This window comes from Scyliorhinus torazame, chromosome 2 (assembly GCF_047496885.1).
Source record: "Scyliorhinus torazame isolate Kashiwa2021f chromosome 2, sScyTor2.1, whole genome shotgun sequence".
Taxonomy (NCBI): domain Eukaryota; kingdom Metazoa; phylum Chordata; class Chondrichthyes; order Carcharhiniformes; family Scyliorhinidae; genus Scyliorhinus; species Scyliorhinus torazame.
The window spans coordinates 140727637-140755381 of record NC_092708.1 but is presented as its reverse complement, the minus strand read 5'-3'; the positions used below and the strand labels follow the sequence as shown (position 1 = coordinate 140755381).

Below are 27745 nucleotides of genomic sequence, written 5' to 3'. Positions count from 1 at the left end.
CTCTGCGAGTTCTCGACCACAGATCCCCTTCCTACATCTCTTATAACCATATTAACATTTTAAAACTTCATTCTAACACTAACACTATCTCTAACTTTTCTCTTTTATGTTTACCTGCAAGTCTGAAGATGCTCCAACATCCATGGGCTCGCCCACGTAACCGACCCGACCCATCCCGGCAGGACTGCTCAAACGACCTGACCCTGGCTTCGACATGGAAGTGGAAGAGGCCCGACCCGGAAGTCCGAGCCTGACCTTGCATAGGACCCGGCCCCAACCACAAGACCCGGCCCAACCCGTCCAGCGCCCAACTTACCGGCAGATGGAGGAAAGGAGGAGGAGAATCCATATGGAGGCTCACCGAGGCCTACTCCAATGCCTGATTCCAGTAATGACCGACCAGACCACCAACGCTGGAACCCAACACGTGACCCGGCGCAACCTGACTCAGAATCATAGAATATACAGTGCAGAAGGAGGCCATTCGGCCCATCAAGTCTGCACGGGCCCTTGGAAAGAGCACCCTACCCAAGCCTACACCTCCACCCTATCCCCGTCACCCAGTAACCTCACCCAACCTTTTTGGACACTGAGGGCAATTTAGCATGGCCAATCCATCTAACCTGCACATCTTTGGACTGTGGGAGGAAACTCACACAGACACAGGGAGGGCGTGCAGACTCCGCACAGACAGTGACCCAAGCCAGGAATCAAACCTGGGACCCTGGAGCTGTGAAACAACTGTACTAACCACTGTGCTACCATGCTGCCCACTGCCAGACACTGCCAGTGACCCAAACCCAGACTAAACACCTCTAAAATGGCAGAGACCCCAGGGGATGACCCGAACGTGCCGAAAGATAGACCCGTACTCTCGGAACCCCAGGGCCTGAGAGGATCATGAACATGTGCCCCAGCGACCCCAAAATTGCAACCAGCGTCCAGGACGCTGCTAGACGCGACACCAAAATTGCAATCAGCCCGGGAGCCCACCAGACAAAGCTACTTACCTTCCACAAGGTCATAATTTTCCCATCGGATCCTGGGAACATCCAGACGCAGCTGCCGATCGAGAAAACGAGGGAAACATGCCGTTTTGCAGGTGAGACTAAATCAAGGTGGTTTCAAGTCTCCTCTTCCCAGCATACTCCTGGTAAACATCCAAACAATCAAAAACAAGCTGGATGACCTTAACACTAGACGTACCTCTCAGAGGTATTAAGAGACGGCTATGTGCTCTGTTTCATGGAGACATGGCTCACCCCTGCCTCACCGAGCTGTGCCATACAGCCTGATGACTTGTCAATTCACCGGATGGACCGCACTGAGTCATCGGGCAAAGCGAGGGGTGGAGGGGTTTGCCTCCTCATCAACTCCTTCTGATCCTCAGATGTGGTGACCCTGGCGAACTACTGCTCCCCGGAGCTGGAACACCTGACTGTGAAGTGCCGACATACTACCTTCCACGGGAGTTCACTTCTGCCATCATCAAGACGGTCTACATTCCACCCGAGGTGGAAGTAAAGAAGGCACTTTATGAATTGTACACCACTATAAATAACTATGAAACAGAATACATGGAGGCCTTGTTCATCATGGCCGGGACTTCAACCAGGCCAACCTAAAGACTGTTATTCCAAAATTCTACTGACACATCTCCTGTCCCACCAGGGGTGCCAACATCCTTGACCACTGCGACGCAAACTTCAAGGGCGCCTACCGATCCATCTCCCGACTTCCCTTGTAAAATCAGACCACAAGATAGTGCTCCTTCTCCTGCATAGAAGCAGAAACTTAAGAGGGAGGATCCGGTTAAGAAGGTAGTGCAAATCTGGTCCGAGGCAACAGAAGAGCTCCTATGTGACTGCTTGGAGTCAGTGGACTGGTCCATATACCGAAACGAGTATGCGACCACCGCCAAAGACTTCATCAGCAAGTGTGTAGAAGATTGCATGCCAAAGAAGATAGTACATGTGTTTCCCAACCGGAAACCATGGTTTGACTGGGAGATTCACTCCCTACTGAAGGGCAGGTCTGACGTGTTCAAGATAAGCAGCTCTGACCTATACAAGAAATATAGATACGCCCTCCACAAAGCCATCAGGGGTGCCAAGAGACAATACCAGACTAAGCTAGAGTCACAGACTAATGACACGGACTTTTGTCGATTTTGGCAAGGCTTAAACAACATAATGGGCTACAAAGCAAAGCTGGGTAGGATCTCTGGCAACAGCGCACTCCTCCCCGATGAATCCAATGCATTCTATGCTCGTTTCGAGCAGGAAACCAACAAACCATTGTCAACTGACCCAGCAGCCTTGGACACACCCATACCTACCATTACAAAGTTCAAAGTCAGATGGCCTGCTTGAAAGTGAACCCACAGAAAGCAATGGGTCCTGACGGCGTCCCTGGTCGTGCACTCAGATCCTGCGTGGACCAACTGGCGGGTGTGTTCGTGGACATCTCCAACCTCTCCCTACTCCGTTCCAAGATTCCCACTAACTTCAAGAAGGCCACCATCATACCGGTGCCAAAGAAGAACCAGGCAACGTGCCTTAATAACTACCATCCAGTGGCCTTGACATCTATCATTACAAAGTGCTTTGAGAGATTGGTCATGAAACACATATGGGCAGGATTCTCCCTTCTGGGGACTAAGTCCCCACACTCATCAGAAAACGGGCAAGAATCACTCCGGATTTCTTCCTCAAAGATCCGGGGTGATTTTCCATTTTCCAGGGGGCTAGCAGAGCCCCAGCATGCGTCTTGCAGCTCTGGCTGCTGGCCAGGCCCTGCTAGCCAGACCGTGCGGCCGCGCATGCGCAGGCCCACCTCAGCACAGACGCCGCCGACATGGCAGAGCCACACACTGGGCAAAGGAAGGTAGGTCCATCCCAGATCGCGATGGCCCACCGATAGGTGGCCCCCGATCGCGGGCCTGGCCAACGCTGAGGCCTCCCCCAGAGTCAGATACCCTCCGCCCCCCACCAGGACCGCCACCACGGCCGCGGGTCCCAGCTCCCGCCGGGTGGTACCACATGTAAACCACGCCAGACAGGAGTTCGGCCGGTCGACCGTGGAGAATTGCCATGGGGGCCTGTTCCAACGGCCCCCGACTGGCGCCGCGTCGACCTCGCACGCAGGACTGGCGGGTCCGCGGAGAATCGCGGAAGCGCCGCCGTGCCGGATTTCCGGCATGAACGGCTATTCTCCGCTCCTGCGCTGGGCTTGCTTCCGGCGCGGAGGGTCGGAGAATCGCGTCCACAAACTCCATACTCCCAGAATGCCTATATCCACTGCAATTTGCATACTGCCGCAACCGGTCCACAGCAGACGACATCTCCCTGGCTGACACTAATCCCTGGAATATCTCAACAACAAGGACTCCTACATCAGACTCCTATTCATTGACCACAGCTCTGCCTCCAGCACTATAATCCCAGCCAAGCACATATCAAAACTCCAAAACCTAGGACTGGACTCCTTCCTCTGCAACTGGATCCCCGAATTATTGACCCACAGACCACAGTCAATTAGCAACAACACCACCTCCAGATAGTCCTCAATGCCGGGGCACCGCAAGGCTGCATAATTAGCCACCCTACTATACTCCCTATACACACACAACTCTCTGGCAAAATCTGGCCCCAACTCCATCTGCACGTTTGCTGATGACATGACCATAGTGGATCGGATCTCAAACAACAATGAGTCAGAGTACAGGAGGGAAATAGAGAACCTAGTGGCATCGTGTAACGACAACAATCTCTCCCTCACCATCAGCAAAACTAAAGAGCTGGTCATTGACTTCAGCCAGCAAAGTATTGTACACAGCCCTGTCAGCATCAATGATGCCGAGGTGGAGATGGTCGATAGCTTCAAATTCCTAGGTGTGCACATCACCAACAATCTGCCTGTCCACCCACATTGACGCTATGGTCAAGAAAGCCCAACAGTGCCTATACTTCCTTAGGAAACTAAGGAAATTCGGCATGCCCACTTTGACTCTTACCAATTTTTATAGATGCATGATAGAAAGCATCCTATCTGGCTGCAACACGCCTGGTATAGCAAATGCTCGGCTCAAGACCGTAAGAAACTACAGAGAGTCATGAACACAGCCCAGTCCATCGTGTGAATCCACCTCCCATCCACTGACTCCGTCTACACCTCCCACTGCTTTGGGAAAGGGGGCAGCATAATCAAAGACCCGTCCAACCCGGGTTATTCTCTTTTCCAACCTCTTCCATCAGGCAGGAGATATGAAAGTCTGAGAACACGCGCAAACAGATTCAAAAACAGCTTCTTCCCTGCTGTTACCAGACTCCTCAATGACCCTCTTATGGACTGAACTGATCTCTCCACACATCTCATGTACTGTGCAGCACTGAACTCCGTATGCTTCACCTGATGTCTTTGTCTTTGTATTTACAGTGTATATCTATCGTATGTCCTATGTTTTTTTCATGTTTGAATCGTCTGTCAGGATTGTACGCAGAACAATACTTTTTACTGTACCTCCATTTACCTTGTACATGTGACAATAAACCCAAATCCAAATCCAAAGTTTTAGATAATTTGCTATGCATCAGTTAGATTTTTTAAAAACTAGTTCATTGAGTTCTACAAATGTAAACTACTTATACCTTTGTCTTTCTTTCAATGAAAACTCTTTTTATATCCTCTCTGGATTGCGTGACTATAAGGATAATTACTTAATGTACAACATCAGAATCCCTACATAGAAAGCACGTTGAGACAGCAGAATTGCACTTTTTCGTTTTTGCCAATGAGAATCTGTTAATCATTCATTTGAACGTGTCAGGTTTATACTTCATTATTTACTGAACTACGTGAATCTAACCAGTGCAAATTGTATTTCGTGAAATATTTAAATCATTCGCCCCTCTCATTGGTATTGCTGACGCTCTCATAAAGTTGTATTCTGTGTTTAAAAACTCCAAATAAGTCATATATGTTTTGAATTCCAGAATATTTCCATAATTTGATTACTTCATACATGCCAACTGTTAGCTTTACAACCCATGTAACAGTTTGTCAGTGACTGACAAGAAACATCAGTTTTCATCTCTGAAATTGGAAATTGTGAGAATCAACTAATCTGATTGGTTGGATGGTCAGACTGAATACTATGAGGAGAATCAATCAGTCAATACAAAAAAACGTTAGGATGATTAAAAATGACAAGAAGGCAAGCCTAAAAGCATTCGGAATAAAGTCAATAAACTGGCGGCTCAAATCAAGGTAAATGGATATGGAGGCAGTTGTGAGAGACAATCTAAACTCGTTGATGTAGAGTCCATTTGGATGGAGGTAAAAAACAGCAAGGGAAAGTAACATTGGTGTGAGTAGTGTATCGACCACCAAACAGTAGCCACAATGTAAGAAAGGATATAAATCAACAAATAATAGAATCATAAGAAAAGAATAGAGCAATAATTCTGGATGACTTTTATTTTCATTTTGATTGGGTTAATCAAGTCAGTACTTGTGACAATAAGCATTAGCATTATCATAAAGAGTATCTACGACAACAAATTCAAAGAGTGCATTAGAGGTAGTTTCCGAGAGCAACGTGTCATGGAGCCAACCAAGGAACAGGATATCTTTGATCTGGTAATGGGTAATGAGATAGGTTTATAAATTACCTCAGAGTAAAAGATGCCCGAAGAAGTAGTGATCATCACATGATAGAATTTAATGTTCAGCTTGAGAGTGAGAAAATTGGGTTGGAAACAACTGTGTTTAACTTAAATAAAGGGAATCACAATGAAATGAGGCTAGATTTAGCTAAAGTGGCCTGGGCAGATAGATTGGCAGGAAAGACAGTGGGCGAAATTCTCCTACCCGCCCCGCCACATTTCTGCGTCGACCGGCCGGCGGGAGTCTCCGTAACACCGGCCAGTCAATGGGGTTTCCCATTGTGGGGCAGCCCCATGCCGTCGGGAAACCCCCGGGCGCCGGCAAAACGGAGACTCCCGCCGGCGGAGAATGACGCCCAGTAAGTCAGCAGTGGCAGATATTTAAGGAGGTAATTCATGACTCTCAGCAAAAATATATCCCTGTAAAAAGGAAAGATTTTAAGAGAGGGATAAACCAACCTTGGCTAAGCAAGAAAGTTAAGTAGAGTATTAAACATATAAGAACGCAGAAGTCAGTGATAGTCCTGAAGATTGGGATACATGCAGCAACGGAGGACTAAAAAGATCATAAAGAAGGAGAAAATAAACTACAAGGGAAAACTAACGAGGAATGTAAAAACTGACAACAAGAACTTCTTAAAAAAAATAAAAAGGAAGGGAGAGGTCAAAGTGAGCATAAGCCCCAGAGAATATCAATCTGAGAAGATAGTTATGGGGAACAGAGAAATAGCAGAGGAGTTAAGCATATATTTTGCATTAGTGTTTACAGTGGAAGATACTTCAAAAATTCCATTAATACTAAATAATAAGGGAGAGGAATTAGATGCCATCACCGTCACCGGAGAAGTAGTATCAGACAAACTAATGGGGCTAAACGCAGATGAGTTCCCTGGTCCTGATGGCTTGAATCCTAGGATCCTAAAAGAAGTAGGTACAGAGATAGTGGAGGCATTGGTTGTAATTTTCCCCAAATCCTCGTATTCTGGGGCAGTATCAGAAGAAGGATTGGAAAACTACTGATGTGTCACCCCTATTCAAAAAGGGAAGGAGGCAAAAAGCGGGTAACTATAGGCTGATTAGCTTAATATCTATTGTTGGAAAAAGGTTGGAATCAATTACATAGGAAGTAATAGCAGCACATTTGGAAAGTCATAATCCAATCAAACAGAGTCGGCATGGCTTCATGAAAGGAAAATTGTATTTGACCAATTTATTAGAATTTTTCGAGAACGTCTCAATGAGTGGATAGAGGGGAACCAGTAGATATGTTGTATTTGGACTTCCAGAAGGCATTCGACAATGTACCTCACAAAAGGTTAAGTCATAAGATAAGAGCCATGGTGTTGGAGGTAGTATGGTTGGTAAATGGCTAATGAGCAGGAAACAGTGGGTGGGGATAATTTTTTTTTTTCAGGTTGGTGACCTGTAACCAGCGGGGTTTCACAGGGACCAGTGCTAGTGCCTCAACTGTTTACAATATATATTAATGACTTGGAGGAAGGAAGTTAATGTACTGTAGCCAAATGTGCAGACAACATTAAAATAGGTGGCAAGGCAAATTGCGAGAGGGGTACAAACAATTTGCAAAGAGATATTGATAGGTTAAGTAAGTGTGCAAAAGTGGACAAAAAGTTGACAAATGGAGTAAAATGTGGGAATATGTGAAGTGGCTCATTTTGGAAGAGAGAATAAAAAAATAGAGTATTAGTTAAATTGAGAAAAACTGCCGAAAGCTACAACAAACTGGTTTGTTGGGGGCTGGTTTAGCACAGGGCTAAATAGCTGGCTTTTAAAGCAGACCAAGGCAGGCCAGCAGCACGGTTCAATTCCCGTACCAGCCTCCCCGAACAGGCGCTGGAATGTGGCGACTAGGGGCTTTTCATAGTAACTTCATTTGAAGCCTACTTGTGACAATAAGCGATTTTCATTTCATTTCATTTTTCATTTCAAACGGATTTGGGGGTACTTGTGCACGAAATGCAGAAAGCTAGCACACAGGTGCAGCAAGTAATCAGGAAGGCCAATGGAATGTTGGCCCTCATTTCAAGGTGGTTGGAGTATAAGAGTGGGGAAGTCTTGCTGCAACTATATAAATTACTGGTGACACCACGGGTGGGATTCAGCGGAAAAAGTTTAAATCCGCTTTTGGATGCATTTGGCTGGGTGTTTCTCGGTGGCAGCAGCGGCAAGAATCATCCCACTTTATTTGGTCTCCGCGAATTTCTTCCGGCCAAGGCCACACTTGGAGAGATTTCAGGAACGGCTGTTCACAGATCGAGGTACCATTTTGAGCAGCAGTCTGGATCTCTCCTGCAGCCACCCCCACCATCCCACCCCCACATCCCCCTCACCCTCCAATCTTGTCGAGGCCCCTGGTAATATTCCCTCACCTCCCCTCCAATTGGCAAGGCCCCTACCTCCTCGGACTTAACCCTTGGCAGTGCCAACCTGGTACCCTCACCATGGCAGTGCCAGAGTACCAGGATGGCAGTCCCAAGATGCTTGGGTGACAGGGGCAATATCAGGGTACCACCCTGCCATGTCCCCAACCACCCGGAACTTCTAATGCCCTACGAGATCCCCCAAGGTGCCATTACATCTTGTCCACATTTGTGTAGACCAGTGCTAAACAGCACCCTGGTGAGGTCTCGGAAGCATGGCCGTTGAACCCCACCGGTCGGCAGGTGAATCTGATACCCATCAAGGGCAAGATCCAGATTGCGATGGGCGGAGCAAGTTGGGTGACTCGCGATCGGTCTGGTGCCTCGCGTGGAGCCTGATTTGGGGCTCTCCCGGGATTCACCAGCCGTGCCCGGCTCCATGCTTGGTGCAACGTGATTGCTGAATTGTGCCGAACATCTGTAGTCCAATGAGCAGTTTTTGTCCCCTCATTTAAGGAAAGATATTTTTCATTAGAGGCGGTTCAGAGAAGGTTCACTGGGCTGATTTCCGGTGTGGAGGAATTGACTTATGAGCAAAAGTTAAACAGGTTGGGACAGATTGAAATTTAGAAGAATGAGAGGTGATCACATTGAAACATCTAGGATTCTTAAAGGGCTTGAAAGAGTAAATGCTCATGGGAGTGTCTCGGACCAGAGGACATAGTCTCAGAATAAAGGGGTGCCAATTTAAGACTGCGATGAGGAAGAATTTATTTTCTCAGAGGGTTGTGAGTCTTTGGAACACCTTGCTACTGAGAGCTGTGGGACAGAGTCCTTATGCATATTTAAGGCGCAGATAGATATATTTTTTTTAAAAAGTATTTTATTGGAATTTTAACACAATATCAAAATTTACATAACATATGAATTTATAAAACAGAACAAGAACAAGCACATCAACAACATATATATCACAGGTTGTCCCCGTATCTGTGACCATAGTTTTCATAATCACGTTTCCTTATTTACAATAGTGTACATAGTTACAAAGGGAACCATTTATTTACATTCAAAGGTTACTAATGCAGAACTTCCTACCACAAAATTCTTTTCTTTTTTTTAATAAATCTTTTTATTGGCATTTCCCATATTTATAAGCAGTTGTATATATACACATCACATTTTTCTCGCCTGCGCTAATTTTCTTTATTATACAGAGAGGTACAGTTTGTCCTTCGTTTAACTGACCCTATGTGCATTTCGTTGCCCTCTGGATCAGTATATGGTTCCTCCCCCTTCCCCGTTGCTCCCCCCCCTCCTCCTCCTCCCATGCTCCCCACCCCCCCCCCCCCCCACCCAGCTTCAGCTGTGCTTTTATTTTATTTTCCGGACAGAGTGGAGAAAAAAAAAAGAAAAAAGGTTGTTAGTTTCCTTCATTAGAACTAGTAGGTGCGGGTGATTTAAATTACTCCAAAGTGTTAAACAGAAATATGTTTTGCTGGATTTTGAATACGCTGGATGCTTCAGATAGAGGAAGGTGAACTCAGCGAGGCTACAAAATGGAGATGCGAGGCATTCTGTCCTTATTCATTTTAAAAAACCAGAATTAATATTCATAGATCTTTCCACATTTAGCTGGAAGTATCAGAAGAGACATATATTCACCACTTCCACTTAATCCTGAAGGTTGACCTTCAGAGAACACCTGGAAGAAGGATGGCTTATGTTACAGCAGACTGACATTTACATGCCACTGGATCCCAGAAATATACAAAATCAGGTGAGCCTGCAGTGCAGTAAGCATGCGGCAGATTCCGGGGGCTAATTTTATTTTTGCTGCTCTCGAAAGCCAGTCAGATTGGCTGTCCACTGATTTTCCATATTGATGTATTTAGTGTCAGCCAATCAAATATCACCCATTTACTCCATGTTCAAATGTTAAAGTAACCCCTAACCTGTGTCACATACCCTGTGAAATGGAGGCATTAGTCAGGCAGAGCTTTCACTGGTGGTAGGCAAGCACCTCTTGGATGCAAAGTGGTACAAATGTAAGTCTTACAAGAACTAAGCCCATGGCCAATAAGCAATAAGAGTCATTGTCAATCAGTGTTTGAGTAGTATTTTGGGCACAGAAATATCATTACATATGCCAATGGCTGTTATCCAGGAAATAGATAGGCTGCCAATATTAAGCAATGGTCCAGAGTGGCTGCATGTTTGGAAGACAATTATATAATAGTGGCTGGGAGAATGGCTTTTAGAAGATGAGGACTGACCTCATCCTGCATGATTGCCAACCAAACCAAGAAATCATCTAACAGCAGAGCTTGGCAACCCAAGAGCCAGTTAATTGCTGTATATCTATTGCCTCTACTGGCAGGAGAAAAGTGTCAAATACTTTATCTGGGTGAAAGTTTGTACAAGATGCCACGGTGGGTTTTGTTGAAATTGGACATCAAGAGGGTGTGGAAGTACCTGTCTCAGAATTGTGGCATCTTTGATAAGCCCAGAAGGAAAAAATAGATACCAATGACATACATATTATCTGTATAGACATTAACTGGAGCTGGAGTTGGAAGAACTTCGGAACATTCGGGAGGCAGAGGGGGTCATAGATAGCAGCTTTAGGGAATTAGTTACACCAAAGATTGGAGATAGATGGGTAACTGTAAGAGGGACTGGGAAGAAGCAGTCAGTGCAGGGATCCCCTGCGGTCGTTCCCCTGAGAAACAAGTATACCGCTTTGGATACTTGTGGGGGGGACGACTTACCAGGGGTAAGCCATGGGGTACGGGCCTCTGGCACGGAGTCTGTCCCTGTTGCTCAGAAGGGAAGGGGGGAGAGGAGCAGAGCATTAGTAATTGGGGACTCGATAGTCAGGGGCACAGATAGGAGATTTTGTGGGAGCGTGAGAGACTCACGTTTGGTATGTTGCCTCCCAGGTGCAAGGGTATGTGATGTCTCGGATCGTGTTTTCCGGGTCCTTAAGGGGGAGGGGGAGCAGCCCCAAGTCGTGGTCCACATTGGCACTAACGACATAGGTAGGAAAGGGGAAAAGGATGTCAGGCAGGTTTTCAGGGAGCTAGGATGGAAGCTCAGAACGAGAACAAACAGAGTTGTTATCTCTGGGTTGTTGCCCGTGCCACGTGATAGTGAGATGAGGAATAGGGAGAGAGAGCAATTAAACACGTGGCTACAGGGATGGTACAGGCGGGAGGGATTCAGATTTCTGGATAACTGGGGCTCTTTCTGGGGAAGGTGGGACCTCTACAGACAGGATGGTCTACATCTGAACCTGAGGGGCACAAATATCCTGGGGGGGGAGATTTGTTAGTGCTCTTTGGGGGGGTTTAAACTAATGCAGCAGGGGCATGGGAACCTGGATTGTAGTTTCAGGGTAAGGGAGAATGAGAGTATAGAGGTCAGGAGCACAGATTTGACGTCGCAGGAGGGGGCCAGTGTTCAGGTACGTGGTTTGAAGTGTGTCTACTTCAATGCCAGGAGTATACGAAATAAGGTAGGGGAACTGGCAGCATGGGTTGGCACCTGGGACTTCGATGTTGTGGCCATTTCGGAGACATGGATAGAGCAGGGACAGGAATGGATGTTGCAGGTTCCGGGGTTTAGGTGTTTTATTAAGCTCAGAGAAGGAGGCAAAAGAGGGGGAGGTGTGGCGCTGCTGGTCAAGAGCAGTATTACGGTGGCGGAGAGGATGCTAGATGGGGACTCATCTTCCGAGGTAGTATGGGCTGAGGTTAGAAACAGGAAAGGAGAGGTCACCCTGTTGGGAGTTTTCTATAGGCCTCCAAATAGTTCTAGGGATGTAGAGGAAAGGATGGCGAGGATGATCCTGGATAAGAGCGAAAGTAACAGGGTAGTTATTTTGGGAGACTTTAACTTTCCAAATATTGACTGGAAAAGATATAGTTTGAGTACAGTAGATGGGTCGTTTTTTGTACAGTGTGTGCAGGAGGGTTTCCTGACACAATATGTTGACAGGCCAACAAGAGGCGAGGCCACGTTGGATTTGGTTTTGGGTAATGAACCAGGCCAGGTGTTGGATTTGGAGGTAGGAGAGCACTTTGGGGACAGTGACCACAATTCGGTGACGTTTACGTTAATGATGGAAAGGGATACGTATACACCGCAGGGCAAGAGTTATAGCTGGGGGAAGGGCAATTATGATGCCATTAGACGTGACTTGGGGGGGGATAAGGTGGAGAAGTAGGCTGCAAGTGTTGGGCACACTGGATAAGTGGAGCTTGTTCAAGGATCAGCTACTGCGTGTTCTTGATAAGTTTGTACCGGTCAGGCAGGGAGGAAGGCGTAGAGCGAGGGAACCGTGGTTTACCAAAGAAGTGGAATCTCTTGTTAAGTGGAAGAAGGAGGCCTATGTGAAGATGAGGTGTGAAGTTTCAGTTGGGTAGATGGATAGTTACAAGGTAGCGAGGAAGGATCTAAAGAGAGAGCTAAGACGAGCAAGGAGGGGACATGAGAAGTATTTGGCAGGTAGGATCAAGGAAAACCCAAAAGCTTTCTATAGGTATGTCAGGAATAAGCGAATGACTAGGGAAAGAGTAGGACCAGTCAAGGACAGGGATGGGAAATTGTGTGTGAAGTCTGAAGAGATAGGCGAGATACTAAATGAATATTTTTCGTCAGTATTCACTCAGGAAAAAGATAATGTTGTGGAGGAGAATGCTGAGACCCAGGCTATTAGAATAGATGGCATTGAGGTACGTCGGGAAGAGGTGTTGGCAATTCTGGACAGGCTGAAAATAGATAAGTCCCCGGGGCCTGATGGGATTTATCCTAGGATTCTCTGGGAGGCCAGGGAAGAGATTGCTGGACCTTTGGCTTTGATTTTTATGTCATCATTGGCTACAGGAATAGTGCCAGAGGACTGGAGGATAGCAAATGTGGTCCCTTTGTTCAAAAAGGGGAGCAGAGACAACCCCGGCAACTATAGACCGGTGAGCCTCACGTCTGTAGTGGGTAAAGTCTTGGAGGGGATTATAAGAGTCAAGATTTATAATCATCTAGATAGGAATAATATGATCAGGGATAGGCAGCATGGCTTTGTGAAGGGTAGGTCATGCCTCAGAAACCTTATCGAGTTCTTTGAGAAGGTGACTGAACAGGTAGACGAGGGTAGAGCAGTTGATGTGGTGTATATGGATTTCAGCAAAGCGTTTGATAAGGTTCCCCACGGTAGGCTATTGCAGAAAATACGGAGGCTGGGGATTGAGGGTGATTTAGAGATGTGGATCAGAAATTGGCTAGCTGAAAGAAGGTGGTGGTTGATGCGAAATGTTCAGAATGGAGTTCAGTTACAAGTGGAGTACCACAAGGATCTGTTCTGGGGCCATTGCTGTTTGTCATTTTTTTCAATGACCTAGAGGAAGGCGCAGAAGGGTGGGTGAGTAAATTTGCAGACGATACTAAAGTCGGTGGTGTTGTCGACAGTGTGGAAGGATGTAGCAGGTTACAGAGGGATATAGATAAGCTGCAGAGCTGGGCTGAGAGGTGGCAAATGGAGTTTAATGTAGAGGAGTGTGAGGTGATTCACTTTGGAAGGAATAACAGGAATGCGGAATATTTGGCTAATGGTAAAGTTCTTGTAAGTGTGGATGAGCAGAGGGATCTAGGTGTCCATGTACATAGATCCCTGAAAGTTGCCACCCAGGTTGATAGGGTTGTGAAGAAGGCCTATGGAGTGTTGGCCTTTATTGGTAGAGAGATTGAGTTCCGGAGTCAGGAGGTCATGTTACAGCTGTACAAAACTCTGGTACGGCCGCATTTGGAGTATTGCGTACAGTTCTGGTCACCGCATTATAGGAAGGACGTGGAGGCTTTGGAGCAGGTGCAGAGGAGATTTACCAGGATGTTGCCTGGTATGGAGGGAAAATCTCAAGAGTAAAGGCTGATGGACTTGAGGTTGTTTTCGTTGGAGAGAAGAAGGTTAAGAGGAGACTTAATAGAGGCATACAAAATGATCAGGGGGTTAGATAGGGTGGACAGTGAGAGCCTTCTCCCGCGGATGGAAATGGCTGGCACGAGGGGACATAGCTTTAAACTGAGGGGTAATAGATATAGGACAGAGGTCAGAGGTAGGTTCTTTACGCAAAGAGTAGTGAGGCCGTGGAATGCCCTACCTGCAACAGTAGTGAACTTGCTAACATTGAGGGCATTTAAAAGTTTATTGGATAAACATATGGATGATAATGGCATAGTGTAGGTTAGATGGCTTTTGTTTCGGTGCAACATCGTGGGCCGAAGGGCCTGTACTGCGCTGTATCGTTCTATGTTCTATCTATCAATTAGTCTCTTTCTCCAGGCAAGCGCATTCCTAATTTACTGCCAAGCATAAGAAACCTTGGTGTCTCCATGAACTTGACCACTGACCTCTTCCAATGTAACTTGGACCCATGCTTTTTCTGAAAGTCCATCTTGTGCCCCAAATTGGTGCAGGGGGCTCTAACGCTTCAGCAACAAAGCACTGTTATATGCTCAACTCCACAGGGCATTTCTGATCACTGTCTGCACTGCATTGTCCTTATTACTTTCATGTGTCGCTGAAGACCTTAAGAACTGCTCCCCTTCGGCAGGATTTTCTGCTCCCCAGCCAAGTGTGCTTTAGGTGACTCTCGCTGGTCAAGCTTTTCAGTGCCTGTGACTGATTCAAATTTGGAGGAGCAGCTCCCACTGGAAGACTGTGCCAGGTCACAACTCGGTTAAACCTGCAAACAGGGCCTGATTTTTACCAAGCTGGGAAAATGAAGAGTTAAGCTGCACAAATCTTTGTATCCTGTCTAATTCAAAGGAACAGTTAAGCTCTACATTACAGTTAACATCAGTCCCTGAAGTTTCTGGATGATGTGTTAACAGGAGCAGGTCTCAACAGGCAAGCTCTCCCTGTTCTCCTCATTAAACACAATACTGTGACATGCTATCCATTTAACCATTATTTCCATTTTTTTATAGTAACTGTAGGTCACAGGTGTATCGAAACTAGATGAAAAGGGAAAAGCTAGCATTTACACTTTGTGTCAGAGCAGTTAAGCATTAAAGCAACAGTACTGTGACATGGAATGATTGTGAAATTATATTCTATCCTGTTAAATCCATAAGTGGTTTCCTACAATTTTCAATCAACAATACACTGAAGAGGGTTGTCGGGTGGGATTCTCCTTTCTGTAGACTAAGTCCCCACGCCGGCGGGAAAACCGGCGCAAACCACTCCGGCTTCAACAGCCCCCCAAAGTGCAGAATTCTCCACACTTCCGGGTGCTAGGTGCACGCTGGAGGGGTTGGTGCCACGCCAGCCAGCATGAAGAGAATGCACGCGTTAGCGCATGCGGCGAAGGGCCGGCGTGATCTCACGCATGCGCCCAACCGCCAGTGTGGTTCCGTGAATGTGCAGACCTGCCAGCGTATTCTGGCGCATGTGCAGGGGGATGTCTTCTCCGCGCTGGCCATGGTGGAGCCCTACAGGGGCCGGCACGGAAGGAAGGAGTGCCCCCATGGCACAGGCCCGCTCGCAGATCGGTGGGCCCCGATCGCGGGCCAGGCCACCATGCCCCCTCCCCAGGGTCGGATCCCCCGCGCCCCCCCCCCCCCCCCCCCCGAGGACCACCCCAGTCGACTTACCTGCCAGATCCCACTGTGTGGGACAATGTCTAATCCACACCGGCGGGACTGGCCAGAAACGGACGGCCGCTCGGCCCATCGGGGCCCGACTGGCATGGCGTGAACTCCGCCCCCGCCCGAAAACCGGTTCCGGAGAATACGGGGGGGGTCGGAGAATCCCGCTGATCATGTTTGATATTGTGCTTTACAAAATAATAATTTTTTGGATGTGGCTAGACCTGCATTTATTGCCCATCCTTAGATACCCTTGAGTGGTGAGCTGCCATCTTGAACCGTTGTAGTCCATGATGTGCACCTATTGTGCTGTTAGGGAGGGAGTTTCAGGATTTTGAGTCAACCACAGTGAAGGAACGATGACACATTTCCAAGTCAGGATAACGAGTAACTTGGATGGGAACTGCCAAGTGATATTGTTCCCATATGTCTGCTGCCCTTGTCCTCCTCGATCAGTGTTCTTCAAACTCTTTTTCCGGGGACCCATTTTTACCAACCGGCCGACCTTCGGGACCCAACCCGGCTGACCTTCGCGACCCACGCCGGCCGACCTGAGCGACCCACCATTTTCTCTTACCTTGTTTGCTGCTGATAAAAATGTAGGAAATGGTTTTGGGTCCCTTTGGCCCTCCTACACGCTCCTCCAATGGAACCTGTTGGATGAAGGTGAAGCCTTCCGGTGTCGGAAAGTATGGAGTCTCCATCTGTCCGAAGTTCTGCATTTTTTTCTGTAAAATTTTATTAAATAAAACCCCCCCGAACTTGTAAAAAAAAATGAATAAAATAAATGAAAAAAAATTAAATGAATAAAATAAATGAATAAAATTAATATACCCCCCCAAACTTGTAAAAAAAAAAATGAATAAAATAAATGCATAAAATGAATAACCCCCCCCCAAAACTTGTAAATCAAAAAGCTGTGACAGTTTAAAAAAATAGCGGCCACACTGCGCATGCGTGCCGATGATCGTGCGCGCCTGCACAATGCGGCCGAATTTTCTTTACATGTTCGCGGCCATTTTAAAGGCCACTTGCAGCCGGCGTTATTAAAAGCCGGCTGCTGCGCGGGGATTTGCGCGATCGGGAGCGCCGCGAAGGATGGCTCCGCGACCCGCCCGCGACCCACCCGCTCCGGGTCGCGCCCCCGAGTTTGAAGAACACTGTCCTAGATGATAGTGGTCATGGGTTTGGAAGATGCTGTCTAAGGAACCTTGGTGAGTTAGTACAGTGCATCTTGTAGATGGTACACACAACTGCCACTGTTCGTCGGTGTTGGAGGGATTGAATGTTTGTGGAAGGGGGAGCAATCAAGCAGACTGCTTTGTCCTGGATGGTGTCGAGCTTCTTGAGTGTTGTTGGAGCTGCACTCCAGGCAAGTGGAAAAAATTCCATTACGCTCCTGACTTCTGCCTTGTAGATTGAGGGCAGGTTTTGGGGAGTCAGAAGGTGACTTATTCGCTGCAGGATTCCTAGCCTTTGACTTACTCTGGTAGCCACAGTATTTGTATGGCTAGTCCAGTTCAGGGCATCATGGGAGCACAGTGATTATCACAGTTGATTTACAGCTCCAGGGTCCCAGGTTTGATTCCCGGCTTGGGTCACTGTGCGGAGTCTGCACGTTCTCCCATTGTCTGCATGGGTTTCCTCCGGGTGCTCCAGTTTCCTCCCACAGTCCAAACATGTGCAGATTAGGTGGATTGGTCATGCTAAATTGCCCTTAGTGCCCAAAAAGGTTAGGTGGGTTTACTGGGTTACGGTGTGGGCTTACGTGGGGTGATATTTCCAAGGGCCGGTGCAGACTCGATGTGCCGAATGGCCTCCTTCTGCACTGTAAATCCTATGATTGTATGAGGTTCTGGATGCTGATGTTGGGGTATTCTGCAATGGTAATGCTATTGAATGTCAAGGGGCAATGGTTAGATCCTTTCTTGCTGGAGATGCTCAATGCCTGGCACTTGTGTGGCATCAATGTTACTTGCCACTCGTCAGCCAAAGCCTGGATATTGTCCAGGTCTTGATGTATTTGACATGTACGGCTTCATTATCTGAGGTGCCGTGAAAGATACTGAATATTGTTCAATCATCAGCGAACATACCCACTTCTGAACTTATGATGGTCATTGATGAAGCAGCTGAAGATGGTTGGGCCAAGGATGCTACCCTGAGGAACTCCTGCATGGTGTCCCGAAGCTGAGATAACTGACCTCCAAACATCACAACCATCTTCCTTTGTGCCAGGTATGACTCTAACCAGCAGAGTCATACAATCATAGAGTCATAGATGTTTACAGCATGGAAACAGGCCCTTTGGCCCAGCTTGTCCATGCTACCCAGTTTCTATCACTAAGCTAGTACCACTTGTCCGCCTTTGGCCTGTATCCCTCTATATCCACCCTGCCCATGTAACTGTCCAACTGTTGTTTAAAGGAAAAAGTTGTACCCGCCTCTACCACTGCCTCTTACAGCTCATTCCAGACACTCACCACCTTCTGTGTGAAGAAATTTCCCCTCTGGTCTCTTTTGCATCTCTCCCCTCTCACCTTAAACCTATGCCCTCTAGTTCTAGACTCTTCTACCTTTGGGGAAAGATGTTGACTATCTACCTTATCTATGTCCCTCATAGGGGCAGCACAGTGGCGCAGTGGTAGCACTGCAGTCTCACGGCGCCGAGGTCACAGGTTCGATCCCGGCTCTGGGTCACTGTCCGTGTGGAGTTTGCACATTCTCCCCGTGTTTGCGTGGGTTTCGCCCCCGCAACCCAAAGATGTGCAAGGTAGGTGGATTGAACATGCTAAAATTGCCCCTGAATTGGAAAAAATGAACTGGGTACTCTAAATTTTTTTTTTTTTAATTCTATGTCCCTCATTATTTTATAGACCTCTATAAGATCACCCCTAAGTCTCCTACGCTCCAGGGGAAAAATGTCCCAACCGAACCAGCCTCTCCTTATAGCTCAGACCATCAATTCCTGGTAGCATCCTCATAAATCTCTTCTGCACTCTTCCTAGTTTAACAATATATTCTGACCAATAAAACCTAGCATGTTGAATGGAGTGGAACCCAGTGGAGGGTTTTCCCCGATTCTCATTAACTTCAGTTTTGCTGTGGCTTCTTTATGCAGTACTCGTTGAAATGCAGCCTTGATGTCAAAAACATTCACTCTCACCTCAGGCATTCACTCTTTTACCCATGTTTGAACCAAGGCTGTAATGAGGTCAGGAGCTGAATGACCCTGGCAGGATCCAAACTGAGCATCAGTGTGCGAGTTATTGATGAGTAAGTGCCACTTGGTAGCACTGTTGATGACCCCTTCCATCACTTTACTGATGATCGAGAGTATACTGAAAGGGTGGAAATTGGCTGGATTGGATTTGTCCTGTTTCTTGTGTACAGGACACACCTGGGCAATTTTCCACATTACTGGAATAGATGCCAGTTTTGTAATACTACTGGAATAGCTTGGCTAGGGGTACAGCAAATTCTGGAACACAGATCTTCAGTACGATTACTGGAGTATTGTCAGGACCTATAGCCATTGCAGTATCCAGTGCATTAAGCCGTTTCTTGATATCACGTGGAGTTAATTGAATTGGTTGAAAACTGACATTTGTGATGCTGGGGACCACAGGAAGATGCCACGATGGGTCATCCACTCCGCACTTCTGGCTGAAGATTGTTGCGAATGCCACAGCCTTATCTTTTGCACAGATTCTCTGGGCTCCTCCATCATTGAGGATGGGGATATTTATGGTGCCTCCTTCCCCAGTGAGTTCTTTAATTGTCCATCACCATTCACAGCTGGATGTGACAGGACTGCAGAGCTTAGATCTGATTTGTTGATTGTGGGATCGTCTATCACTTGCTAATAATGCTGTATGGCATGAAAGTAGTCCTGTGTTGTAGCTTCACCACGTTGACACCTCATTTTTAGCTATGCCTGGTGTTGCTCCTGGCATGATCTCCTGCATTCTTCATCTTCATTGAACCAGGGTTGATCCCCTGGCTTAGTGGTGATGGTAGAGTGAGGGATATGCCTGCTCATGAGGTCACAGATTGTGGTTGAGTACAAATCTTATACTGCTGATGGCCCACAGCACCTCATGGATACCCAGTTTTGGGTTGCTAGATCTGTTTGAATCTATCCCATGAAGTCGGGACTTTGTCTCCACTAGAACTATGTGGTGGTCACTCCTCCCAATACTATCATGGACAGATGCATCTGCATGTGGCAGGCTGGTTAGTGAGGATGAGGCCAAGTATGTCTTGCCTTCTTTTTGGTTCCCTCACCACATGCCACAGACCCAGTCTAGCATCTATGTCCATTAGGACACTGCCAGCCTGGTTTGTTGTGGTAATACCAAGTCACTCTTGGTTTGACATTGATGTCCCCCATCCAAGGTACATTGTGCATCCTTGCTACCCAATTGGTGTTCAACACAAAGGAGTATGTTTTCATCAGCAGAAGCGGGAATTCTATGTGGTAATCAGAAGGAGGTTTCTTTGCTCATGTTTGACCTGGTGCCATGAGACAAAGCCTGATGTTCAGGACTCCCATGGCAACTCCCTCCTGACTGTACACCACTTGCTGGGTCTTTCCTGCCAGTGGCACAGGACTTACCAAGTGATGGTGATGTCTGGGACATTATCTGTAAGGTATGATTCCATGGTATGAATACGTCAGGCTCTTGCTTGACTAGTCTGTGAGAGAGCTCTAACAATTTTAGCACAAGTCCCCAGAGGTTAGGAAGGACTCTGCAGGTTGACAGGGCTGGGTTTGCCGTTGTCGTTTCCAGAGAAGATTGATGCTGGGTGGCATCTCTGTTGTTCCCAAACTGCTATAATGGGCGGGATTCTCTGAAAATGGGGCTATGTCCTCACGCCAGCAGGAACACCGGCGCCAACCACTCCGGCGTCAACGGCCCCCGAAAGTGAAGAATTCACCAATTTCTCAGGGGCTAGATTTACGGCGGAGTGATTGGCGCTGCTCCAGTCGGTGCCAAAGAGCCGGCGTGAGTTCACGCATGCACAGACAGACCGGCATATTTCCATGCATGCAAGGGGGTTCCCTTCTCCGCGCCGGTCCCCGGGCAATACAGGGGCCCGACGCGGAGGAAAGAAGGCCCCCCACAGAACCAGCACGCCTGCAGATCGGTAGGTCCCAATCGCGGGCCAGGCCACCGTGGGGCCCCCCCCCAGGACCACCCCCGCACACTTACCTGCCAGGTCCCGCCGTGCGTGAGGTGAGTCATTCACGCCGGCGGGAGTGGGCAAAACTTTACGGCCATTCGGCCCATCGGGGCCCGGAGAATCGCCGGGGAGGCCGCTGTCAATGGCCCCTGACTGGCGTGGCGGGAATCCCGCCGGCCCCCGAAAAACGGCGCCGGAGAATAGGACAGCCGGCGTTGCGGCGGGATTCGCGCCTCCTGCTGGGGATTCTCCGACCTGGTGCAGGGTCAGAGAATCCCGACCAATATGTCCATTTTTAGATGTCTCAAAAAAATTTCAGTTTGAAATTTGTCATGTCAGAACTTTGGGACTTAATTCAATAATTAGCACCTTAGAAATAGTGGGCTGGATTTTCTGGCCCTCGCCGCTAGGCATGTGTTTGGAAGGTTGCGTGGGGCGCGGTGGGGGGTGGGGGGGGGGTACATAAAATATGTCAGGTGACTTGCCCACCACCGTTCCCATGCCACCCTAAGCTGACCATTTAATACACTAGGTGGATGGGTGCCGAAATTGGCAATCTGTTCACCATATTTAAAGAATAATTAAAGGTCAATCTGGCTTGTTAGCCTGCATATTGGCTGGGAAAATACATTTCCCAAGCCTTAATGCAGTTCATAGAATCATAGAATTTACAGTGCAGAAGGAGGCCATTCGACCCATCGAGTTTGCACAGGCCCTTGGAAAGAGCACCCAATTCCGAAGCCCATACCTCTACCCTATCCCCGTAACCCCAGCTAACCTTTTTTGGATACTAAGGGCAGTTTAGCATAGCCAACCCACCGAACTTGCACATCTTTGGACTTTGGGAGGAAACCGGAGCATCCGAAGGAAACCCATGCAGGCACAGGGAGAGCGTGCAGACAGTGACCCAAGCCGGGAATCGAACCTGGGACTCTGGGGCGGTGTAGAAACTGTGCTAACCACTGTGCTACCGTGCTGCCCCTTGATGTTGGCAGACTATCGTTGTAGCCTTGATTGTAAATGGTGGGAAGGTTTATTCAAACGGGAGCTCTATGTGCATCGAGGACACATCCCTCCCCATTATGATATCTCGCCCGCCTCCTTCCTCGACTCTTTCCCACCATAACTCAGCTGCCCACGTCCTCCTCATCCACCCTCCCAAGCTCTCAGATCGTTCCCCATCTAAAAGCCTAAAATTTCTGCAAAAGCCATACTGCTCGGCTTTGTGTTCCTCCTTGAAGAGTTCGCAATCAGTCAGATTAGCCAGCAGCTGTTGAGGCCAGCAATACCTCCCATTGAGAGAAAGGAGTCCTCTCAGCTAGTTTAGCCCAACCCCAGCATGTTATAGTGGCAGGACTGAATTCTTTCCAGCGTGTCGGCTGCCAACCGTCTTTTCTTCTGGGGGGTTGAGCACTCACCCTTACCCATCGTCCACACCCTCGTAAAATCTGTTCTAGAGAGTATGGTTTACAAAACTAAATAAGCTTCCATCTAAATTAATAAGAGAAAAGTTTTTCATTAATTGCATACTCGTAAATTGTGGAAAATCAAGGATATAAATATTGTAAAAAGCTGAATTAAGTGACATTTAAAATATTTGGGCTTAATATTTGAGTAGCTTGGTGGCACAGTGGTTAGCACTGCTGCCTCAGAGTGTCAGTGACCTGGGTTCGATTCCAGTGTTGGGTGACTGTGTGGAGTTTGCACATTCTCCTCGTGTCTGCGTAGGCTTCCTCTGGGTGCTCTGGTTTTCTCCCACAGTCCAAAATGTGCAGGTTAGGTGGATTGGCCATACTAAATTGTCCCTTTGTGTACAAAGGTCAGCTGGGGTTCTGGGGGTAGGGCAGGGGAGTGGGCCTAGGTATAATGCTCTTTCAGAGGGTCAGTGCAGATTCAAGGCCAAATGGCCTCTTTGTACACTGTATGGATCCTATGAAAACTTTTTCAAAATCTGTATAATTTCTTCAGTTTATTCATGGGCCTTTGTATCTCTATGACAATCTTGTGATTTTTCTCAGTCTAGTAGTAATTGCATATTAGCGGATGCTTAAAACTTTATAATGGCATTTATTCATGTGCTAATTTAGCATGCCATCAGTAAATACCTTCACTAGAATGACGAACAGAGAATAGGCAAATTACAAAGCAGTTACAAATAAATGTTGACAACAGAAATTATAGAATTTACAGTGCAGAAGGAGGCCATTCGGCCCATCGAGTCTGTACCGGCTCTTGGGAAGAGCACCCCACCCAAGGTCAACACCTCCACCCTATCCCCATAACCCAGTAACCCCACCCAACACTAAGGGCAATTTTGGACACGAAGGGCAATTTAGCATGGCCAATCCACCTAACCTGCACATCTTTGGACCGTGGGAGGAAACCGGAGCACCCGGAGGAAACCCACGCACACACGGGGAGGATGTGCAGACTCCGCACAGACAGTGACCCAAGCCGGAATCGAACCTGGGACCCTGGAGCTGCGAAGCAATTGTGCTATCCACAATGCTACCGTGCTGCCCACCAGTGAAGGAATTACTAGGCGTCCATCTGAAGGATATAAGACCATAAGACAAAGGAGCAGAATTAGGCCATTGGGCCCATCGGGTCTGCTCCACCATTCAATCATGGCTGATATTTTCTCATCCTCATTCTCCTGCCTTCTCCCCATAATCCCTGATCCCCTTATTAATCAAGAACCTATCTATCTCTGTCTTAAATACACTCAGCGATTTGGCCTCCACAGCCTTCTGCGGCAAGAGTTCCACAGATTCACCACCCTCTGGCTGAAGAAATTCCTCCTCATCTCAGTTTTAAAGGTTCGCCCCTTTAGTCTGAGATGGTGTCCTCTGGTTCTATTTTTTTTTTCCTACAAGTGGAAATATCCTCGCCACGTCCACTCTATCCAGGCCTCGCAGTATCCTGTGACTTTCAATAAGATCCCCCTTCATCCTTCTAAACTCCAATGAGTACAGACCCAGAGTCCTCAAGCATTCCTCATATGACATATGGTGCACAAATAACTGGTGCGATTTAATGGAAATGAAACAGAGCCCCGTGTCCAGCACATTTAGCTGGGGGTTTCCGGAGCTGGCAGTGCAGAGTACCACTCCACTATTAAGTGGGACTCTGCTTCATTTCGGGGGCTCAGCGAAGAACGCCCCGCTGAGGCTGCATTCAGTCCCATTTACTGCACTAACAATCTCCGCTCGTAGCACCCCGATCTCTCGACCCCCACCGCAGCCTCCACACCCCTGCCACGGATGAGTAACCTTAGAGGGACAGCCAAATTCTTTGGGGACAGAGGTTCACATGCCACCACCGCAGCAGCTGGTAGAATTTAAATTCATTTATTTTTAAAAATCTGAAATTGAAAGCTAGTTTTAATAATGGTGACCACGAAACTATCGTCAATAGTTTAAAAACGCGTCTGGTTCAGTTCTGCCTTTTAGGGAAGAGAAGGCTTACCTGTACTGACCTACATGTCACTCTAGGTCCACAGCAATGTGGTTAACTCACAAGGGCAATTAGGGACAGGGATACATTGTGGCATTTCCAACAATGCCCACATCCCATGAGAGAATTTTTAAAAATAGCACAACTGTGGTGTTACATGGAATACAATCAACCAGTCTCAGCCTCTACACAAGCCAAGAGGTAACCACTCTAATGTCAGTTGATCGTATTGGCAAGTGCTTAATCCTGAGACAGTGGACAGACATTTGGAAACTCCTAATTCAACAGAGAATTAGTTGACTCTGGAACTGATTTCGATCTTGATTTGTTGCCAGTTGCCATTTCTGGCTGACAACTTATTGTTGGATGAGTGTATCCCAAAGAGTGAAATTGGGCCTAAATTGGTCGTGTGACAATGAGTTTGGTTCTCATCAAGCAGTGGGGTTGGATTCAATTAAGTTTAGCAGTAAATGAGGTTTCATTGGATTATGCTTAGCATAGCCTGGTGCTGTCTAAGAGTGAATGAATCTGACAATAAATAAATACTATTCATTGGTCAGTTGGTGATACCTAGTTTGTTGATTGGGTTCATTGACAGGTGATGGTATACAGTAAATCACCATACAATATTCAGTGAATTGACACATATATAGAATAGTTATTGAGTGACTCCTCCTCTGGTACAAAACCTCACTAAATTTGTCATTATGCATTCATGTTGAAAGTAATCTCAGGTGAGTGTCAATTGAGTGCAATGTTCAATTCGCAGACCTGAGTTATACTGTCATCTGCATTTCTCATTTAATTATTCTTGGGTTTATTCAGATCTACAATCCCCAGAATGTTTAATATTTAATATGGCTTCAAGTGTCTGATTTATACTAACAATAAACACATTTAAAAGTAAAATTTTTAAAGTTTCCATCAGGCTAATGGGCTACCTGATTTATAAAGGGGCTCTGTTTCCCACCTGACATTTCATTACATAACATTGCAACTTCATAAATTCTCCATGTACTTGACACTCAGATGTCAGTTTGATTCATTGCTCAGTAATGCAACTCGCATCAATCGCACAAGTGACAGATAACGACATTAGTCATCATACTACTTTTCAAACTGAAAAAGATGGCATAGAAATATTTTATGAAAGCATAATTTCAAGAACGGAATATAGAAAACATGCATTGAACTGAGGTTGTTAATTCAATTACACTTCATCGCTATGATGTGACTCTTCATATTCTGCATGCACAGAACCTTCTTTTTATTCTTTTATGAGATGTGGGCATCACAGACTAGACCTGCATTTATTGCCTATCCCGAATTGCCCTAGAGAAGGTGGTGGTGGACTGCCTTTAACCACTGCAGTCCATGCATTGGAGGAACACACACAGTGCTGTTAGAGAGGAAGTTCTAGGACTTTGACTTGGCGACAGTGAAGGAACAACGATATAGTTCCAAGTCAAAATGGTGGTGTTCCCATGGATCTGCTTGCCCTTGTCGTTCTAGGGGTAGAAGTCTCAGGTTTGGAAGGTGCTGTTGAAAGAGCTTTGGTGAGTTACTACAGTGCACTTTGTAGGTGCTATACACTGTGCATCGATGGTAGATGGAGTGAGTGTTTAAGATGGTGACTGGGGTGCCTGTCAAGCAGGTTACTTTGTTCAGGATGATGTTGAGATTCTTAAATGATGTTTGAGCTTCACTTGAAATGAAATGAAATGAAATGAAAATCGCTTATTGTAACAAGTAGGCTTCAAATGAAGTTACTGTGAAAAGCCCCTAGTCGCCACATTCTGGCGCCTGTTTGGGGAGGCTGGTACGGGAATTGAACCGTGCTGCTGGCCTGTCTCGGTCTGCTTTAAAAGCCAGCGATTTAGCCCGAAGATTATGCTATCACACTGCTGAAATGTGCCTTCTAGATGGTAGACAGGCTTTGGGGAGTCAGGAGGTGAGTTACTGGCCTCAGGTTTCCTAGCCTCAGACCTGCTCTTGTAGCCACAGTGTTTATATGGCTAGTCCAGTTCGGTTTCTGGTCAATGATAACCCACAGGATGTTGATAATGGGGAATTCAGTGATGCTAATGTCATTCAGTGCCAAGGGGAGATGGTTAGATTCTCTTTTGTTGGAGATGGTCATTGCCTGGCACTTGTGATACCTGGCACCTACCAGCCCAAACCTGAATGTTGTCCAGGACCCAGGGTTTTGCTGCAACAGAAAGTCTCTCTGTTGTGGCGAAAATCCTGGGAATGGCCAGGAATTCTAAGTCCCCCCTCCCCTGAACACAACATTTTCTACTTTACAAACATGTGAAATTAGGACAGAGACCGTCTGACCCCTTGAGCCTGCTCTGCCATTCATCAAGGTCATGGTAGATCTGTTTGTGTTTCAAGTTCCATATTCCCATCTTTCCCAATAACCTTTGATTCCTTCCCCTAACAAGGATCTATCCACCTCCACCTTCAAAAATATTCAGTGACCCCCACCTCCATCACCTTCTGAGGCAGAAAATTCCAATGTTGCACAACTCTGTACAAATCTCTTCTCATCTCTGTCCTAAAAGGATGACGATTAATTTTAAAATGGTGCCCCCCCTAGTTCTGGACTCACCCTCAAGGGGAAACATCCTTTCCATGTCCACCTTGTCAATGCCTTTCAGGATCCTATACACTTCAAGCAGGTCACTCCCCACTCTTCTAAACTCCAGTGGAACCAAACCCAGCTGCCCAACCGATCCTGAAAAGATAACCCACTCATTCCAGGTGTTAATCTAGTAAACCTCCTCTGAACCACCTCCAACATATTTACATCCCTCCTCAGATAAGGAGACCAAAGCACACAATATTCAAGATGTGCTCTCAGCGATGCCCTGTATAACTGAAGCATAGCTTCCTTACATTTGCAGGGTGGGACTAGAGTTGAGCCAGGATATGCCTACTTGTGGTTTATGGAAGCAGCTCGCCAATTAAATCACCTGCTGTCTCCACTGAAGCAGGATCTTGATAGGCCAGGAATGTGATATTTGGACTGTGCAGATTAGACCAGGTATGAGAAGGACCAAACTTTGTTTGGAAAGCCAGGGTATCTGTAGCAGCCAGCCCCTTTGAGGGACATTGACTGAGGAGGGGATCATGTGATCTACTAGCTCAATCAGGGAAGGAGTTGGGAATTAATGGGGACGTGTAGGAACTTGTCCCGGGGGTGGGATCCTAGAACTGAGCATGGAAAGACCATTTTAAGCACTCTGTAAATAGTTGTTATAGTTGTAATAATTTATTGTGTCTTTTAAGTTAAAGGATGGAGCCAATTCTTGAAGTTATCACAGTACCCCTCTGAAGAGGTAAAAGATATAATTCCAGGTAGAAGTAAAACACCATTTTGGAGAGGTAAGGCACCGTTTGGGATTGTTA

General features: G+C 46.9%; 1 protein-coding gene across 1 annotated transcript in view; it reads right to left on the bottom strand.

Moving 5' to 3' along the window:
• znf804a (zinc finger protein 804A) overlaps positions 1–27745 on the bottom strand; it is a 524329-nt gene that overhangs the window by 101298 nt on the left and 395286 nt on the right. The window lies entirely within an intron of this gene.